Here is a 22,571-nt window from a genome sequence, read left to right as displayed (position 1 = left end):
TGTTGGAGATTGCCTCTACACTTAGTTATGCTAAATTTGATGATATCAAGGAATGTGATACTACATTCAAGATGTGGAAAGCCCTGACAGATATCTATGGAGGAGATCAAAATGTTCAAAGAGCAAATATAGAAAGCCTCAGAGGAAAATTTGATGACATGAAAATGGAGGAAGGTGAAAATGCTTCTTAATATGGATCTAGAATGAAGGAAGTGGTAAGTGCAATAAGAAGTTTGGGTGGTCAGTTGGAGGAAGAGACTATCAACAACAAATACTTGAGAACTCTACTCCCTAGCTATGCTATTAGACTTTCAACCATACAAGAGCTAAGGTGTGCACGAGGAAACACACTAACCTTTGAAGGAATAGTGGGAAGACTCACTACATTTGAATTGTCCAACTTTGACAACTACAGACCTGAGAACCTTGCTTTCATGGCCAAGTTAACATTAAAGGACATTGAAAAGGTGACATCAAACAAGAAGAGAAGAAAAGGTAAACATGCATCCAGTGATAACAACACAGATGAGAAAGATGTGGAATAATTAGAAGCACTACTGGCTAGAAGATTCCATGGAGGCAAAGACAAATTCAAAGGTAAGCTCCCTATCATTTGTTTCAATTGCAATGAAGTAGGTCATATTGCTGCAAGGTGTACATAGAAAAAGAGTTAAAAAGAAGGAAACAAGTAAAAAAACAAAAGAGAAGATGATAGCAGAGATTACAAGGACAAAGGCAAAAGATGCTAGATTGTTGAAGAAGATTTTGATGAGAATGATGATGAAGTAGTCTATGTAGTCTTGAAGGATGAATTAGATAAAGATGAAGATGAAGCAACAACATTGGTAACCTTTGTGAACAAAAATGACAAATGGATCATAGATAGTGGATGCTCACATCAAATGACAGGAGACAAAAGAAAGTTCATTACCTTTACTCAATATGATGGAAATAGTGTTAGATTTGGTAATGATGCTCCATTTCAAATCAAAGGAAAAGGCTCTATTAAATTTACAAAGAAAATTTCATGTGATAATCCATACTATGTTGAAGGATTGAACTACAACTTGTTGAATGTATCACAGTTAGGCAATGTAGGTTGCAAAGTAGAATTTGGAAACAAAACTGCCAAGATCTACGACACTGATAGAAATCTAATAGGAAAATTTAAACAAACTAGGAGTAACTTGTTTTACCTAGATAAGGAAGATGCAACTTTTCTTATTGTTAGACTTGATGATGTGTGGTTATGGCATAAAAGATTGTGCCATGTTAACTTTGATAATCTAATTAGCATTAGCAAAAAGAAGAAAGTTAGAGGTTTGTCTAAACTTAAGAAGCCTAAAAATACAATGTGCAAACAATATCAACTAGGGAAGATGACTAAGTCTGGTTTCAAAAGCAAAACATACACTTCAAAAGAAGTACTAGAGCTAGTCCATACAGACTTATGTGGTCCAATAGAAGTGCAAAGCTACCTAGGAGACAAATACATAATGCTATTTGTAGATGATTATTCCAAGATGATCACTGCTATGTTCTTGAAGCAAAAATATAATGCATTTCAAATATTCAAGTGGTATTTGGCCAGAGTTGAGAAGGAAATAGGAAAAAGTATGAAATTCCTAAGATTGGACAGAGGAGGTGAGTTTACATCAAGGGAATTTGAGATATTTTGCAATGAAAAGGTATCAAAAGGCAAACATCAGCACCAAGAACTCCACCTCAGAATGGTATTGTTGAAAGAAGGAATAGATCAGTAATAGACTATGCTAGAACCTTGATGATTGATAAAAATGTTGCTCTAAAATACTGGAGAGAAGCTGTAATCACTAATGTTTACACCCTTAATAGAGTCCAAGTCAAGAAAGGTACAAATGCAACACCTTTTGAATTGTGGTATGGTCACTCACCTAACGTAGAACATTTCAAAGTCTTTGGTTGTAAATGCTATATTCTTAAAGACACTAGAAATGGCAAGTTTGATGCAAAAAGTGATGAAGGCATATTCCTTGGATACTCCACTAGAAGTAAAGCATATAAGTGTTCGAATACTAACACTAACAAAATTGTGGAGAGTGCAAATGTAAATTTTGATGAGCATGTAGAAATCCAAGTTGATAAGTCCAAGCAATTAGAGGATTATAGATCATTTGTATACTTCTATGAAGGAATGAATGTTGAAGATAATGCTGCCAATCAAGTTGGGAATCAACAACAAATTTTAGTATCAGGGGAGTCACCGCTAGTGAATGTTGAGCTGCATTCAGAAGTCAAGTTGCAGAATGAAGAAAATGCACATTTTGACTCTGAAAATAGTACACATGAAAGACATAATGAAGTACCAAATGAAGAAGAAAAATATTGTGAAGCTGAATGATCAAACATGGAAAGAAGGATAGAACCAAGGTTAGCCAAGTGTGTGAGAAGATATCACCTTGCAGATCAAATCATTGGTGACAAGGATGCCAAACCAATGACAAGGAATAGACTAATAAATGAATCATGCTTGCTAAGCAAGGTTGAAATCAAAATAGTTAAAGATGCATTACAAGATGATGATTGGTATAAAGCTATGGAAGAGGAGATAGATCAGATTGAGAAGAACAAAACCTGGACCCTAATTCCTAGACTAGTTGATAAGAATGTAATTGGTACCAAATGGGTGTTTAAGAACAAGCTTGATGAGAATGGTGAGATAACAAGAAACAAATCCAGATTAGTTTGTAAAGGCTATGCAAAAGAAGAAAGATTGGATTATGGGGAAACATTTGCCCCTGTTACAAGAATGGAAGGAATAAGAATACTTCTTGCATATGCTGCTTACAAAGGTTTCAAAGTCTACCAAATGGATGTGAAGTCTACTTTTTTGAATGGTATATTGGAAGAGGAAGTCTACATAGAGCAACTAGAGGGATTTGTAGATGACAACAACAAGGATATGGTTTGAAAACTACATAAAGCCCTTTATGGTTTAAAGCAAGCACCTAGAGCATGGTATGAGAGACTGCACAAATATCTTGTGAAGATTGGATTTGAGAGGAAAAATGACAACAACAACCTATATATCAAGGCAGAAAAAGGTACCTAAAGACATTTTGATATCTCAAATCTTTGTTGATGATATAATATTTGGAGGATAAGATGTTATATGCAAAGATTTGGCTGATCAAATGAAGCATGAGTTTGAAATGTTAGTATCTTGAGAGATCAAGTTCTTTGTTGGATTGCAAGTACATCAATTGAAGCATGGCATATTTGTGAATCAAAATACATTAAGGAGATACTCAAAAAAATTGGATTGGAAGACTCAAAACTAGTTAGCACACCAATGGCAACATGACATAAGTTATTCAAAAATGACGAGTTAGCCAAACTGAATCAGAAAATGTATAGATCAATGATTGGAAAGTTGTAGTATGTTGTACATAGTAGACTAGACATTGCATCAGTTGTTGGAATAGTGGCAAGATTTTTTGCAAATCCAAGAGAAAGTCGCCTGATGGTAATAAAGAGAATACTGAGATACCTAAAAGGAACTGATGACTTTGGTTTGTACTACAAGAGGAGTGAAAAGTTTGAACTAAGGGCTTACACTGATGTAGACTGGGGAGGTAATATTGATGATAGAAAAAGCCCCAGTAGAGGAGCACTTTTCTTGGAAAAAAGATTGATTACATGGACCATCAAAAATCAAAGTTGTACCTCACAGTCCATTGTAGAAGATAAATATGTTGTAGCTGCTATCAATTGCACCAATATTGTATGGATCAAACATTTGTTGCAAGGTATCAAAGAAGAGGTAAATGACCCTATGATACTTTATTGTGATAGTAAAAGTGCTATCAACATATGAAAGAATCCTGTAATGCATGCTAAAACCATGCATATTGCAATCAAGTACCACTATATAAGAGAATTGGTGGAAGACAAGCAAGTGAAGATGGAATATGTTAGCTCAAAGGAACAAATTGCTAACACCTTCACAAAAGCACTACCTAAAGATGCTTTTGAGTATCTTAGAGGTAAGTTAGGGGTGATACCCCTAACTAAGGCTACTTCAAGTAAAAGAAAGATTTCCTTGCATCAAATGAGTTGATTGTTGAGATATTATACATTGATGCAGAGGATATATACTTTAGGACTAATGCCTAAAGTAATTGAAGTGATGAAGTTCCAAATTAGTCACAAGCAAAGTGATAGAGAGAGTAATTGAATGAATCTACAAATGCTATATTTGCATGATAAGATGTTTAGAATATATGTCTTTGGAATTGCTGTCAAAGAGGGAGAAATAGTAAAAAACTAATCAACAACTAATGAGAATATAAAGAATGAAGAGAGACGGAGAAAATGTAGAAACTAATCAAATGAAGATTGAGGGAGAAGTAGACAAAAATGATCAACAGTTGAAGACACAAAAGCTTATTAGAACAGAGAATAGTAGAAGATGAGTAATGCATACAAAGGGAGAAAAAAAAGAAAAATGATATAGTAGCTAAGAGGGAGAAGTAGAAATGAAGCAATTAGGATAATATGTGAAAATTGAAGATAACACAATTTTCTTTTTGGCATTTGACTTATTGTTTTAACCTAGTTAGCATTTGGTTGAATAGTTTAGTCTGATGGTTGATCAGTTTGGTTTGCCATCAATGCCAAAGAGGGAGACTGTTGGAAATCTAATTGAAAAGATCATTGTGAGAAGAAGATTGAAGATCAAAGAGAGAGATTTGTTGATAAAGAATGCTTTCAATCATTATTTTGTAATTGATGTCAAACCTACTATTTGTAGGAATGAAAATTTCTTATAAGATCCAAGTACTATCACTTAGTTGATTGATGAAGAGGATTTGATCAACAAGATGTAACAAAAGAACCTAAGGGAAAGGTTGAGTTATGATATTGTAATGAAGTGCAAGGATCAATTAAGACAATGGTGAAATGTTGTATTGATAACATACTTGAAGATATAGAGGTTGGCCACACTTAGAGACATTAGAAGTAGAAGTTCTAACAAGGTTGCTACAAAGCTTAAGCTAAGTTCATCAGTGGGTGTCGAGCAAGCTAGTTGGAGCCAAGAAAATTCATAGTTGGAGCTAAGCAAGTAAAAAATCTAGTGTGTGCCTAGTGATATTCAAGTGTCAAGTGAAGTTCAAGTGCCGAGCAAAGTAATAGGTGTCGTGCATCAGAAAATCTTAGTTGGTGCCGAGTGAACTTTAGGTGCCGAGCATGAGTAAAACATAGTTGGTGCCAAGTAACATAGTGTATGTTGAGCATCATAATTTCAATAGTATCAAGATGCTGCATTATTGGAAATATTAAAGATTTACCAAATCTGAACCGACAAAGTTGTTAACTTGAATTTTGTGAACCAGTTGGAGGATAAGGATGATGAGCTAGTGGCACAAAATTCTATGTAAACCATTTTTGAGTGAATTCAAGAGGATTCTTCAAGATGTTTCTAGAAGAAATAAAATATGGGTTAGATACAATGAACCCTACTTAATCCATACGAATTGAAATTAAAGGTAGGAAGAATCGAACAATAAAGGAACTCCAAGACTTCTATTTAAGAGGTCATAGGCCAAGAAGCAAGAGCTGTTGGAGTGCCAAATTGCAAAGTGGTTAGACAGGTGTCAAGGAGAAGACATCTAGGAAGAACAAAGCATAGATACTCTGCTTCAACAAGTGTTCAAAGAGAGATGATTACATTGGTACATTGACCATGGAGACTCAAAGAGACTAAGCTTGAAAGGAGGGAAAAATATAAAGATTTGTAGAGACTGAAATCCAGGCAATGTCATGAGATGAGAACTGATCTGAGATCTACAAGTTGAGTTGTATTATGTGATTAGGTCAAAATCCCTTATTGTTACTCACTAGCAATTGTATCAGATAGGGTAAAGGAAAATCCTATGGACTTAGGTTGGTTTAATAGCCAATTGTAAATCCTTTAATAGGGTGGCATTCCAAGTGAATGTTCTAAAATCCTCTAACTAGGCTCACTTCTAATAGGGTGGTTAAATCCTTTAACCAGGTCACATTTAATAGTGTGTTGTAAGCCTTTAACAAGGTGGGCCTTTCATAGGGCATCACTTTAGAAGAGTGAGAATTGAGTAGCATGTTACTGGTGGTTTTTTCCAAATTGGGTTTCCATGTAAATCATTTTCTTATATGTTGATCTTTATATGTGTTATGCTTGCATGTTGATTTACAGTAACTTGCTGAATAGGAATTTTGAAGCTTGGATGAATGAATAGTTTGATGCGCACACTTCACTTAGTAAAAAAGTTTGAATAGGATATGTTGGAACTTGAATAACTAATTCACCCCCCCCTCTCAGTTATTCTAAAGCATTTCTAACAGATGTATTGGACACTCATTTTACCATGTTGAAATTTGAGGAATTATGTCACCAATTGACTAGAGAATAGACCAAGCTTTCTGAGTTAGATTCTTTATCAGGATCAAAGACCACAATATTGGTTACACAATCATCTACAGTTAAGAAAAAGAAGACACCAAAGGCTAAGAAAGATTCAATTGACCATGGGCATCCCTCCAAGTCATCTACACAATCTACTTCCAAACCACAATCCAACCTTAAGAAGGGTCTAAATTTGGCGAGTCTTCCTCCAAGACTAAGAAATCCATAGGTGATCCTTGTAGTTTTTGTAGCAAGGAAGGACATCTAGTTTCTAGGTGTTGGAAATAATTAGAGGCTTTAGATGACACCATGCAACAACATCGCATCTCCTCTCCTCAGCCACCTTCCTCATCTATGGGGAAGGGGCATGCATCGACAGTGCCTTCAGGATCATCTTGGATCATTGATTCTAGTGCTTTGCACCATACGACTCACTCAAATGATTTGATCACTACACTTGTTCATAGTGCCACATCACATATTATAGTTGGTGACTCTACACAACTCCTAGTTCTCAATTCAAGTTTAGTTTCACTAGATGGTGGTTCTGTTCAAGACATTCATCTAGTTCCTCACATTTCTACGAACCTTCTTTCAGTCTATCAAATTTTCCTTTCCAACTCTAGTAAGATAGTTGAGTTCTCACCATATGATGTAGTTATTCAAGATCTCCTTGATCCTAATTCAGTTATTGCTACTAGTAGTATGGATCCCCAGTCTCACTTATACTGATTTGATAGCTTTGGGAGTTTAGAAGGTGTGGGTTCTTCTCTTGTTGCACATGTAGACTTTGTGAGAAAGCTTTGGCATGAACATCTTGGACATGTCAACTACCACTATTTATAGTAGATGAGTACACATGCACTTGTTTTTGGGCTAACACAGATATCTTGGACTGATGGTGTTTTAAGTGGATGTGTTCTTGGCAAGCATCATCAAGATCCCTTTCCTTCAAAATTAGCCACTCATGCTAAAGCACCCTTGGAGTTGGTTCATAGTGGTCTTATGTCCTTTCCTACTCCTTTTTTAGGGGCCCACTATGTTCTCACATTTATTGATGACTTCTCTAGATGGACATGGGTGTACTTTCTCAAGTATAAATTTGATGTGTTTGATTCCTTCCAAATCTTAAAGACTTTTTTGGAGAAGCAATCTCTTAGATAGATACACACAGATAATGGGAGGAGTATGTGAATCAGGCATTCAAATTTTTTTATATTGATCATGGTTTACTACATTAGCTTTTAGTTCCACACACCCCTCAATAGAATGGTGTTTCCAAGAGAAAGAATAGAACCTTATGGGAGACGGAAAATTGCATGATCTAGTCATAGGATATGCAGTCTTCATTTTGGGCTAAAGTAGTCAATTGTGCCAACTGCATTCAAAATTGGATGCCCCACAAGGCATTACAATAGATGATTCCTAAGGCTTGGTCTAATGCCAAGCCTGATATTTCCACATTTCAAGTTTTTGGTAGTAAGGCATGAGATTTAATTCTTGATGCTCATAGGAAATCTATGGAGAAGAAGAGTCAACCACTCATCTTTTTTGGCTACTATGAGGATGTAAAGGCTTACAAGTTGTTTGATCTTGAGTCTAGAGAGGTCTTGTTTTGATGAGAAGTCCAATTTGATGAGTGTTTTCCTCTTCTTGATTCTCCTTCCTTGGATTCCTTCTCATTTCCTACTCCTTTCTTTTCATCTCTTGAGGATGTTCCATCTTCTAATGATGATTTTGATGATGATCCAACACATCCACCTCCTTCACCACCAACAATTGCTCTACCTTTTCCTAGGTGGGCCCATGTTACAGTTGAGTTAGTTGGTCCTTTGGCATGAGATTCTACAAATACCTATCATACTCAAGCTCAAAAATCTAGTTCTAGTCTTCTAAAGTCATACTATTTCCATAGATCCATAATGATTTTCAGAGGTGACTAGACATCTAGAGTAGGATTTGGCTATGGATGAGGAGTATTCTTCTTTGATGAAGACTCACACTTGGGGGTCTTTACATACTCTTCCAAAAGGAAGAAATATAGTTTGGTGCAAGTGGTTATACCATACCAGGTATGCTACAAATGGCTCTATTAATAGTTCCAAGGAACATCTTGTTGTGAAGGGATTCTCATATGTTGATGGTATTGATTAATCTGAGATTTTTGCCCCTGTTGCCAAGATGAATTCCATCTACTTTGTCCTTTTACTAGCAGCTTCACAAGGATGGCCATTCTTTCAAATGCATGTGAAGAGTGTGTTCTTACATTGTGATATTCATGAGGAGATCTATATGGAGCAACCTTAGGTCATTATGCAAGACTCTTCATTAGTTCTAGGCTTTGATATTCATTGTATGGTCCCAAACAAGTTGCTCAGGCTTGGTATGAGAATATGGACTCATTCCTTATTTCTACAAACTTCACACATTGTCATTCTAATCATACAATGTACATTTAGTGTTAGGGGGTTGATATTGTGATACTTGTTCTCTATGTTGATGATCTCATCATTACCGATAACTCATCCTCCACGATTCAGAGTATTCAGAGAGCATTAATGGAGTAGTTTGTGATGACAGATCTTAGTCTTTTGCACTATTTTGTGGGCCTATAGATTACTCAAACTTCTAGTGGTATTTCCATCTATTAGAAGAAGTATGCTCTTGATATGCTCTGATGTGTTAGCATGCTTGATTACAAGCCTACCCCTTCACCATTTTAGTCAAGTGTTGTCTTGTCTACTACTTGTCCTACAACTTTAGTGGATCTCACTTTATATCGATAGTTGGTTGATAATTTTTTGTACCTAACACATACTCATCAAGATCTCTCCTTTGTGGTTGGTCTTGTTTCTTAGTACATTGAGTGCACTACACATTTTAGAATTCACTACACTACAGGATCCCCACACATTGTTGGATTTACTAACTTAGATTGGGTCAGTGACATTGATCATAGGAAGTCTACTTCTAGCTTTGTTTTATGTCTTGGCTCTGGTCCTATCATGTGATCTTGTAAGAAGCATTCTTCTATTGCATTATCATCTACAAAGGCTAAGTACTGAGTAGTGGTGTTAGCTAGTTAGGAGATTTTATGGCTTCAAAAGTTGATGACTGAGTTTGGGTTTCCTCTTGATAGTCCCTCTATGCTTTGGTGTGACAATAAAAATTTCATTCATATTTCTCACAATCTAGCGGAGCATCAATATACTATCGAGATCCATGTGCACTTCATTTGATAGTTGACTCATGATGGTGTTCTTCTCTTTGAGTACATTCCTAAAGAAGTGCAAGTTACCGACATCTTCACTAAATCTTTTGTATCACTGTGCTATCTTTAGTTGTGCACCATGCTTGGGGTGAAGGAAGTTGTCCTTAGGGGGTCTTAGTGAGGCCTTCCTTCCTTTCATATTTTTAGCATATTTTTCTCATCTCTTTTTGGAGTAGAGTTTTTCCTATGCAATTTTCTCTATTTCTCCACTTTATAGAGATTAGGTTGTGATTGGCTACCTAATCAGGCCTTGTTTCTGAGACTCGAGTTTCTTTTTGTATTGTAGTTTCCTTTCATTTCTTTTTTATTTTTTTATAGCTGCATTGTCACTCATCTTAAGGGCGGGTGTTAGAGTAAAAAAATTATTAACATTTATTATCTTTTACTTACTCTTAAGATTTCATTATTGGATTATTAACTTTTGTCTCTTCATGAATGTGACATTTAATATTTGTTTTTTTTAATTAAATGTCACATTATCTCTTTAGAATTTCTTTAGGGTTTCCTTTTTGAGAATGGTTGATCTCCCTTTATAAGGATTGATCCCCGTGTATTTTACAACACTTCTTTTCATTATATTCCCTTATTGAATACAATTTTCATCTTGAGAGCCACTCTTCTCTTCTTTGCTTCATTCTTCCATGTAACAGGTTATTTTCTAGCAAGTGATCATTGTGGATTATGTGAAGTTGGATTTCGCATCTATTTTGTACACCAACTTTTACAACCCTTTCACTAATTTCTGATCCAATCTCGATCCTTTACTTCACTAATTACATATTAATCCTTGTTCATATACATACACTTATCTTCTCCACTCTCTTTGACTATACCATACTCTCTCTGTGTATCTATATGTCTGATCTAGTTTAAGATATTCTCTATTTATAGAGTTCTATAAAGAGTTTTCTAGATCCTTCCATAATAGCCTCTCCATCTGAATTGTTGATCACAAAACATATGGATATGTAATCTACATCATTCATGCATAAAACTCTCTATAACAACCTCTACAAATATTGAATGTTCCTTTCATGTTAGTTTAAAAATGTGTTACCTCAAAATTTGTTCGATTCCTAAATTTTATGCAAACTCTGCATTGCTTGGCCTTTACTATTTTCTAACACTCAATATTGTTGTTGCTTAGTCAGTATAGTGCTTAACACAAACTGTGTTAGTCAACACTTATATGCCTAAAACTTGCTCAGTTGTTGTTAGGCTCAACCCATATAGAAAATTATTTAATGACAATAGACTTTCTCTTCTTCTATAGAGCTCTGTACATACTTACTTATGTATATGAATTAGCCTATGTAAAGTAGCTTGATCATAGTGATGACCATTTGATTCTGCCTTGTAAATGACTATGTTTATCACTAATAGACAACAATAGTTAGAGATACCAACAAACATTAGGCAAGATAATGAAGTTATTTTCATCCAAACCAATGAGTTGGGTGAAGCATCCACATAAAGCTAAGCATTCAAGGAGATGAATGGAACTATGAATCCAAAGAAGATCCTACATTAGTTCTAGATAAGCAAGAAAGACCAATCCAAATCTTCATACTAAGATACACTAGGACAAGTGGACGATACTACGTTTTAAGAAATTTGAATTTGTTGACCCTATGACAAGACATATTTTCAATTAGTGAGAAAACACTTAAATCATTTAGGAAGGTCGATTAATACTGCAATTGGGCATTCCTCCAATCAGCATGCTTCAGTATAGCCTAAGTAGAGTGAGAGTATCCAATGGTAACCAATCACTATCATATGGGACATACATCATAGTGTAAATCAAGTGAAAAATGTAAACCAAGCCAATAGTGTTCATCAAGTCTATAGTGTGAACCAAGCATCTAGTTCAAGAAAGGCTTTATAGTGTCACCTAAGTGGACAGTGTGACCCAAGCATCAATATTCAACCGACTTGAAGATGTAATTTGATTATTTTAAAGGAACCTCTTATTTTGAAGTTGAGTTTGAATGGAGATATTGTTTGATCACTATATAAGAAAGGTAAATTATTTTGTCTAACATGATGTGAAAAATAAGAATATGAGAGAGAGAGAGAGAGAGAGAGAGAGAGAGAGAGAGAGAGAGAGAGAGAGAGAGAGAGAGAGAGAGAGAGAGAGATGTAAGCAAGTGGAGCAATTGAATATGGAATACAAGAAGGAGACAGAGAAGATTTATTAGTAGGCTACCAAGCAGTATGAAGAGTAGAGTAGAGACACATCTATCAGAGTCTGGTGATACAATCTTCAAAGGATCTATATCAACAAATTAAGTTGCAAACAAGGATCATCCTATTAATTGCATCCTACCAGTTACATTAGTTAAATCCTCTAACAAGGTGGACCTTACTGTCCTTTATAAAATCTCTTAACGTAGTACACACTTCATTGTATTGTAGGGTATGTGCAAGATCATGGTCAACCAAACTATGCCCTTAAGTGACAATGAAAAATTATCAAATTGGAGTTATGTCAACTTGATGTCCAATTTTAAACTTTTTATGAAATTTCAATCAAAAAGTTGTGACAAAATAATCTATAGGAAATTGAATTTAATTTTTGAACTACTAGGCCTTATCTAAAGAAAGAAAAAATTGATTAGTCAAAATTTTGAATTTTAATGTAATAGTACAAAAGTTTTAGGACAAAAATAAGATTAGGCATATGTCTGACCACCTTAATTAAAATCAAATGATAATATTTTAAAATAAGATTCTAGATATAAGAAGTAGACTCATTCTCGGATATGAAACATATTTTTGGGTATTTTTATTCCAAATAATTAATTAATTATGAATTCTCTACTATAGTATTTTCTAAATTAAAAAGCTCCCATGTCTAAACACCTTAACTAATTCAAAACTTTAGATAATTTAATTTTTATTTTATTTTTCTTATAGTAGAAGAAATATATAATGTGAAGCATCTTTTGGATTTCAAAAAAGGCATACCATTTGAAAGTTATACTAATTTTTCAATTAGTGTGTCAATTAGCACTTTATGTGTAACTCCATTAGAAAATGAATAATAATTACTTACTAGACTTGTAATTTGACATACATTACATTTATGGAAAGATAAGAATATGCTTAAGAAAATCTTTTCATTTCATCAAATTTGGGTGAAAAAAAGTCATCGGACACATGTTTGAAGTAAAAAATACACAAGAACATGCCAAAATATGTTTTTGGGATATTTTTTAAGTTGACCATGTAGAGTTGGTATCCAAAGCACTAATAGGCCTTATAAAAGTATTAATATTTTGGTTTGGTATTAGGATGGGTGGGAAAAAAATTCAGAATATATTTTAAAATGTTTTGAGGCATTTCAAAACTACATATTTTTTAGATGGCCACTTTTTTGCACACCATGATCCTACACATAACCTATAAATTTTTTTCACAAGGTGGACCTAACAATCTTTCATACTCTTAATAGAGTAGATCACCAGAAGTGATCAACTATAAGCCCTAATAGGCCATCTTTATTACTATAGTAGTGAAGCATTGTAGGTTTCATCCCCACCCTAGTTTTACCTTCTTCTTGGAGGATTTCTAGGTTACCAAGTATTGTTTCAAAGTATTATGGTGTTGTCTTCTTTTTTTTTTTAATCTTCTAGGCATGACATTAGATTAGACAATCTAATAAAGTAAAGAAAAAGTATTCTGAGTGAAAATTTTTAAGTGGTTCTTGATTCACCCCCACCTTTCAATCACCTATCTATCGACATTACATTTCCAATAGTGTTGATTCATCTTAACCTTTTTAATGAGGACAAAAACTACCTTGTGATCATAAATTACATTTTAAGCAAAAAAAAAATTCTTGGGTTGTTTAAGCCCCTAATATTCCATGTAATGATCTTCATTTCCTAACTCTTTGGATGTCCTCGAAGGTCCTTTGCTTCTAATGTGCAATATCTTAGGATGTCATCTTTTTTATTTCCACCTTTGGTGGTCTTCCAGTTCTCATCTTAGAGCCTGCATCCACTTTTGGTTGTTCATGGATTTTCTTCTTAGGTTCTTGCCAACCCCCCTCATCCACAACTAGTGTCACAAGGGCTAAATAAAATAGAGATTCCTCTTCATAGTAGATTGTGAACATAAGAGTGCACTTTAGAGAAGAGTAGTCTAGCCACTTGGTGGAATTGAGTGACTACCTCATCATGTTCTCCACAACCACCTATGGAGTTGGGGATAGGTGTCCAATCTCCTAAGACCCTCTCTTCCTTGGTGGAAAGAAAACTTCACCTATCAGACCTTTAAATTTCTCTTTGGAGGGAGTTTGGACCACCTCCTTGTCTTTAGTATCCACTAGTATCTCTCCTTCCTCTAGAAGATCCCTTGGGTTTTTTGTTTTCTTCTTAGAATAAACCATTGTCTCTTCTTCCTTTGGTCTATCCCTAGGGACATCCTCCATGATATTTGTAAATGGTTTCTCTTCCAAATGGTCATTCTTCTTCTCCTAATTTCTTGTTGAGGATAGAGAAGGACCTTGGACCATCCCTGAGGAGAACCATAGTTCTTTACTGGGATCACTTCCTTCAACAAGAATCTCTTTCCCTTTTTCTAACTCTCCACCATTCATATGGGTTTTTCAATTAGTGACCACATGGCCATATTTCCTACATTTATAGTAGAATAATCTACATTATCATAGTTAATCACCTACTTCTTAGCCCCACTTTTTGATTTCAAGGCTATACTATTAGGGAGGGATTTGTTAATCACTACATTAACACAAAATCTAGCAAAACCAAGTCAATAATTGTGGAGGGTGAAAATGTCAACCTTTAAAAAGTTCCGAAAGGAGTTCCTAATCCATCTAAATATATTTTCATCCAAAAAATACAAGGGTAGTCTAGCCAGTCTAACACAAACTGGGGAAATCCTCTGTAGATCAACACTGGGGTTGAAGCCTAACATTTGGCCAATGTCAATAGATTCTTACTATATATCCATGTTCCCACCAAGACCTAGTTTAAGCCCTTCTCAATAGAAAATTTAAATAGGAAGAAGGAACTCACCATTGCTGCTACCTCCACTAATCCCTTGAGCTTCCACTTATTAGAAACTTGTCTCCTAACCATATCAATGGTGGGAATGTAAGATAAGAACTCACCCACCAAACTCAGAGAAAACCCCCAATAAATATTGTTAATCACACAATCTGGAAGAAGGATCTCCTAACTTATTTCCCCATGCGATATAGTTGGGAGATCCCTAGGTGGGGCACTCGAATCAAACTATCCCACCAACCCTCTTTTCCATCTCTTTTTTAGCATCACTGTATTCCCTATGCTCTCCAGCCTAGCCTTGGGACTAGTACTTTTCATAGAAGAAAAGTCATCTAGCAACCCCAGGTCAACCCCCAAAGTCAACATCCTATTAAAACTTGTGGTGACCCTAGCATCAAGGGGATCTCATTAGTGATAGAAAGCTAGAGATCAAGGACAAATTTTGCATCTAGGGAGAAGGAAGTGTTCAAGATAGGATTCCACAATGGATAGAGATTCAAGCCAAGTCACATAGCTCATAGACTTAATCCAAATTAATAGTTAGTTCCATAGTGCATAGTTAGTTCCATCAAACTTGAGACTATCCTTTGTCAAGGATCCCATTTTATATCTCCTAAAGTGTTTACGATTCTAAAAGAGGACCAAACATATTTCATACTAAGTTTTAGGAATAAAAAAGTACAATCTACAAGTGAGAGGGGAATTGAAGTAGTTGTATTAAACTTAAAACCTTAAATAGTTCACCATAGCATAGATCTACATAATTTAAAAGTGCAATGAAAAATAAATAACACGATAAAATATAACACTAGATGATTTTTTCTCACGAAAACCCATTTAGAAGAAAAACAATAGTGGGGATCAAACCCACTAGATAATGCACTATCGCATACAAAATATTGTTAAAGGTTGATGGGGAATATACATGTATTCATGCACTCTCTTGGAGCTCTTTGCTCAAATACAATGAAGGAAACAACCCTAATCTTGACAACAATCCAATTACAATAGGGGAAACAAGCCTAACTTGGGAAAAAGCCCAAAAGGTGGACTACAATATACTTTTGACAACAACCCAATGAGAAAGTGCGCTAACTGATAACATCAATTATGACAATATAGTTCGAATGAAATGTATCAGCTCTATTAGATTTCACCCATACCTCTTCTCAAGTTCTCTACTATAAGATCGCCAACATTCCTCTCTATCACAACCTTTCATTAGATCCACATTCACAAATGTTTACATCATACCTATAGCATGATTAGCTCACCAAAGAATTCCTTTCTTAAATACAAGTCCATAAATCTCCATTAGGTCATCCTAATAAGATTTTTCAATTAAAAATAAATCACATCATCTAATAAAATTCCATTCATGTTGATTAGGACTAATCTGTAATTCATACACACATTACCAACATGCTACCACAACAACAATCAAGCTCACTAATCAACGAAACATGTTTCCAGACTTTGTCAGCTAAGAAACAATTTACTGTTTCCTATCCAATAGAAAATTGTCTTCCCTTTCTTCAATCAATGAAAAAATCTATTAGTGAATATATATCCATGTCTAAATGACATCCCTAGCTTAACATACTAATATTTGACTCTATGAAAAGTTTCCTAAGAAAATAAAACACTTCTATTCATAACATTTTACAAATAAACTATTTGTAACTAGTCTTCAATAAATTCAATGTAACATATGCAAATGAGAATATCAATATCTACAATGTTATACTTATCATCTCAACACATCCAAAAATATGATCCAATCTATGCATGTCCTTATCCTCCAAATTGTATCTTCAGTGAAACGCTCTAGAGCAAAGATTAACTTAAGAACATTATCAGTCTAACATGTATGTTGACATCAATTAAAAACTATAAATGCCAAACCATAAATACAATGAAGGAAACAACTGTAATCTTGAGAACAATCCAATTATAATAGGGGAAACAAGCCTAACTTGGAAAAAAACCCAAAAGGTGGACTATAATATACTTTTGACAACAACCCAATGAGAAAGTGAGCTAAATGATGACATCAATTGTGCCAGTATAGTTCAAATGAAATGCATCAGATCTATTAGATTTCACCCATACCTCTTCTCAAGGTCTTTGCTATAAGATCACCAACTTTCCTCTCTATCACAACCTTTCATTAGATCCACATTCAAAAATGTTTGCATCATACCTATAGCATGATTAGCTCACCAAAGAATTCCTTTCTTAAACACAAGTCCATAAATCTCCATTAGGTCATCCTAATAAGATTTTTTAATTAAAAATAAATCACATCATCTAATAAAATTCCATTCATGTTGATTAGGACTGATCTACAATTCATACACACATTACCAACATGCTACCAAAACAACAATCAAGCTCACTAATCAACAAAACATGTTTCCAGACTTTTTCAGCTAAGAAACACTTTACTATTTCCTATCCAATAGAAAATTTGTCTTCCCTTTCTTCAATCAATGAAAAAATCCATTAGTAAATATAGATCCATATCTAAATAACATCCCTAGCTTTACATACTAATATTTGACTCTATGAAAAGTTTCCTAAGAAAATAAAACACTATTATTCATAACATTTTACACATAAACTATCTGTAACTAGTCTCCAATAAATTCAATCTAACATATGCAAATGAAAATATCAATACCTACTTGATGGCATACTTATCATCTCAACACATCCAAAAATATGATCCAATCTATGCATGTCCTTATCCTCCAAATTGTATCTTGAGTGAAATGCTCTAGTGCAAAGATTAACTTAAGAACATTATCAGTATAACACGTATGTTGACATCAATAAAAAACTATAAATGCCAAACCAAAAATACAATGAAGGAAACAACTCTAATCTTGAAAACAATCCAATTATAATAGGGGAAACAAGCCTAACTTGGGAAAAATCCAAAAAGGTGGACTACAATATACTTTTGACAACAACCCAGTGAGAAAGTGAGCTAATTGATAATATCAATTATGCCAATATAGTTTGAATGAAATGCATCAGCTCTATTAGATTTCACCCAAACCTCTTCTCAAGGTCTCTACTATAAGATCACCAACATTCCTCTCTATCACAACCTTTCATTAGATCCACATTCACAAATGTTTGCATCATACCTATAGCATTATTAGCTCACCAAAGAATTCCTTTCTTAAATACAAGTCCATAGATCTCCATTAGGTCATCCTAATACGAATTTTCAATTAAAAATAAATCACATCATCTAATAAAATTCCATTCATGTTGATTAGTACTGATTTTCAATTCATACACACATTACCAACATGCTACCACAACAACAATCAAGCTCACTAATCAAAAAAACATGTTTCCAAACTTTGTCAACTAAGAAACACTTTACTATTTCCTATCCAATAGAAAATTTGTCTTCCCTTTCTTCAATCAATGAACAAATCCATTAGTAAATATATATCCATGTCAAAATAACATCCCTAGCTTTACATACTAATATTTGACTCTACAAAAAGTTTCCTAAGAAAATAAAACACTGCTTTTCATAACATTTTACAAATAATCTATCTATAACTAGTCTCCAATAAATTCAATGTAAAATATGCAAATGAAAATATCAATACCTACAATGGCATACTTATCATCTCAACACATCCAAAAATATGATCCAATCTACGCATGTCCTTATCCTCCAAATTGTATCTTTTGTGAAATGCTCTAGTGCAAAGATTAACTTAAGAACATTACCAGTGTAACATGTATGTTGACATCAATAAAAAACTATAAATGCCAAACCATAAACTAAAGTAACTAGCAACAATTCCATCAGGGATCTTTCTCAATATCGAATAAGGTTTTCAATATTCATATAAGAAATAAAGCTATAATAAATAACTAAAGACATGATATAGTAATTTATGGAAATGAAAGAGAATTGAGTAGGATGTACATTTTTTGTTAAGAAATGGGTTAGTTTGGATTGATGTTCAAAAAATTCCTCACTTCCTTAATTTTGAGCACTTAGCTCAAAATCATAATATGTAGGATGTCTAATGTATAGGAACTCAAGAATCCAGTAGTACTCTACAAACCAATTTTTTTAAAACTACATCAATAATATAGCAATCGTCATATTTTAGGAAGGAGGATTACCATCATTCGTGGAAGGAATGGAAAATCATGACAAGCACATCTCGATGCAATTCATCAACTCTTGGAATAATAGGAAGGTAAACATCAATGGGATAGCGTTTGACATCACGAAGGAGCTTATTTCTATGGTTGGAGGGTTTTCCCTAGAGGGAAAGAATTGGTGCAAGCAAGCTAGGGTGAATGATCAAACCAATTTGAGGAAGTTCTTTAAATTTAATGAGGAGCCAATTTGCATGCATGGTGGGTTTTCTAGAGAGGATCTTTCAAAGCCCTCAAATGTGATTTGCTACACCATTATGAGGTATATTACCCTTCAAGATTGGTTCTAGGTATTGTATTACTACCATTTCCTCATTCTCAACCATTTTAAGAGCCATAATCTGACTTTTTTTTTCTACCTTATTCTATATTCCATGGAAGATTATGTCTTTAAGGCTAGGAAAAAGAAAGAGGAAGGAAAACCTTTTTATATCATCCTCCAGGGTTTCATGCACAAACTTTACAAACACCACCTTGCCTTAAACTTGTCACTTTTGGTCAAACCATTGGCTACTATTACTCCCCAAATCTCCATGGACCCTAGCCTTGGCTCAAGCCATAAAAAAAAATGAAAAAAACCTCTAGTTCTGAAGTGAAAAGAAGCCTCATTGAGTTTGATATAGACATGAGAAGGAGTAAGAAAACTATTCAAAGAGCTAGTAAATGACTCCAAATGGAGAAATTCAAGTTCCCCCCTAAATAGGACTTTAGCTCTAAGTCTATCAAGAGTGAGAAAAAGGCCACCAAAAGGAAGTGGGCACACTAAAACACTAGAAAGAAGGCAATCTCTAGCCCACCTAGTCCCTCACACATCTCAAACACCCTAGAAGTCATCTCATCCCCAACTAGAAGCAGAGGAGAGGACATCACCTCCCACATGAAAGGCGCTCCCAAAGGTCGTGGGAAGAAAGGGAAACATAGCCACATGGACAAAGCCAAAGCAAGGCTTGTCTGGAAAGGTTGGAGCATTCAATTAAGGAGATGGTGGATAATCTCATTGGCATTTGCCAAAAATTTGACATCTTGGTAGAATTCTCCATGAAGGTCATGCACTCTACTATCACCACTCTCTATTTCTTGCAGGTTAACAAGAACAAGAAGGACTTTTGCAAGGAGTGCGAAACTACCCACTCCATTCATGGTTTCCTAGCAGAGGATTGGTTGAAGACACTCCTTGATAAACCTATCAGAGAGGAGGGGGTGGACTTAAACAAGGAGGATCCTAAGGAAAAGAAGAATAAGGAATGGGGAAAGAAAGCTGACAACTAGCCTTAGCTCTCTATTTTTGGTTTTTATATTTTGGATCCCACTGAATTTGGTGCCCTACAAGTTTTTTGATATATGCATATGATCAGGTACTAGACTAATAACAACAATATGTCTCCTTGCTGCTGATATGTTTTTTCATTTTATTTGTTGGTTAGAAATATGACTAATGGTAAGGATTTCTTTGTTTTGAAGTTTGTCTTTTCTTTTTTTTGATGTATAAAACTAGTACCAGTTAGATAGGTGGGAGGTAACCTCTAGCTGATCCTTCAGCCTTTTTGTACTCTGAGGTCAGCCCTTGTTTGATACCACGTAATGACCATAAACATTTAATTGTATCAGCAGTATTATACTTAAACTTCAACATAATATTTAATTCTCTTATTATTATAATTCTTGACATATTTTTATACTGAAATTGACCTAATTTAGTATTTCGGACCACTATATATAACTTATTCACTAATCGTTATGGTCTGTATTTAAATATTGGTTACAAGAAGGTTCTGGAGGAAGTATAATCCTAGATGAAGGTTTATATTTTGTCAGTCGGGAGAGCATTATGCTATATTTTATTTTTCACCACATTACTACATAGAAAACACTTTATAAAAAGGGTGACAAATTGATTGAATAATCCCGAGTAAGAGGGAAAGATGGAATGGACAAAATTTCTCAACAGGCCCATTTTACAAGTATAATAAAATAGTGATTTTCTGCTATCCTTTCATTATTATTCCTTTCTAAGAAATCAGTTAACATGCATATTATTATTATTACATTGAGCTGTATGAATGGGATATATGTTGTTTAATTAAATCTTTCTGTTGTGACAACATTTTTCTTAACTTTTCACACCTTAGTACAGGTATTCAGTCTTGATGCATTCTTTAATGTATCCATTCAATTTCGCCACCTTGCATAAGGATTTCTATCCACATTACTAGCTGAACGTGGCACCTCCTTATATTCTACCCGCTGCATCACATGTATATTATCCAAATTTATTTATATATACAAATTATCCTTGGTACAGACAAAACATAGATATAATTGAATGGATTTATCCTTTGTTAGATCGACACAAGAAGCTTGACAAATACAACCAAATTAAAAGAACGCGACTGCGACCATCTGTCCGAAATAGTTTATAGAGTGCCTGTCGACGTCAAAAGAGTTATACCATGTTTGCAAGATATGCCCAATTCTTGTTTTTCTCTGTGTTGTATCTCCACTGAAAGAAGCTTCTTTCACAAATCAATTCTTAAGGCTGTCAAATTTATACTTGGGGTCGATTACAAGTTGTCCAATACAATACAAGATAGGATAGCTTGAATGTGATAGCCGCCAATGATTTTGTTAAATAATTAGCTGAATTAAAACCCTGATATGTTACAATCTATATTGACTATTGATCTAATTCCATTTTTTTTTCCTAATGAATGTTTTATATCAAACGTTGTGACCATTGAAAAAAAGTTACATTTTATTCTAGAACGAATTGAACATTATGATCATTGAAAATTGTAGGGCCTATTTGCCATTGCACCAAAAGCCATGACTGTTAGTGAACATGGAACACCACATAATTAACCACCTGTGGGCAGGGGAGCGCGTCGCATCACCCAACAATCTCCCCTTTGACGCACATACCAGGTGCTTACATTGGTCGGGAAGGCACCGGAGAGATTTGAACCCATGACCAGGCCAAAATCAGGCTCTGATACCAATTGTAAATAAACCAAGAATGCGAAAGAAAAATACAAAACAACAAAAATGCATAAACACAGAGTTTATCGTGGTTCACCACAAATTGTGGCTACGTCCACACTGAGAGCAGAGGAATTATATTAATGAGAAAACCAAATTGAGTTTACAATACATGCGATCAGCATTTATAGATCACAAATGATCAGCTGAAGAGACAAAATAAATGGAGGGAAAAACACAAGTGTGTTGGCCTTCACAATTCAACAAAAATAAGTTACACTTAATTTTACAATGAATTGAACATTATGGCCATTGAAAATAAGTTACATTGAATTCTACAATAAATTGGTCAATAACAGTGAATAAGTTATATTGAATTCTGCAATGAATTGGTCAACATGAGTGAGTAGTTGAATTCATAGATTATGATGTTTAATCACAAGTACTGATAACTCTATATATATGATCAATTGTTGGAATATTTGAACTAAAAATAATTAGCTATCATTTCTAAATGACAACTAAATGCATGGCCGATGGAAAGGTAGGTTAGTGCAATGCACAATCATGTATGATTTTATTTTGTACAATAGTTAAATTTTATGTTCAAACTTTTTTATTTTTATATTTTCTTTACTTAGATAATAAAAAAGGTTCA

This window comes from Cupressus sempervirens, chromosome 1 (assembly GCF_028749045.1).
Source record: "Cupressus sempervirens isolate cs-2001-9-10 chromosome 1, ASM2874904v1, whole genome shotgun sequence".
Lineage (NCBI taxonomy): Eukaryota > Viridiplantae > Streptophyta > Pinopsida > Cupressales > Cupressaceae > Cupressus > Cupressus sempervirens.
This window is presented reverse-complemented; position numbering follows the sequence as displayed.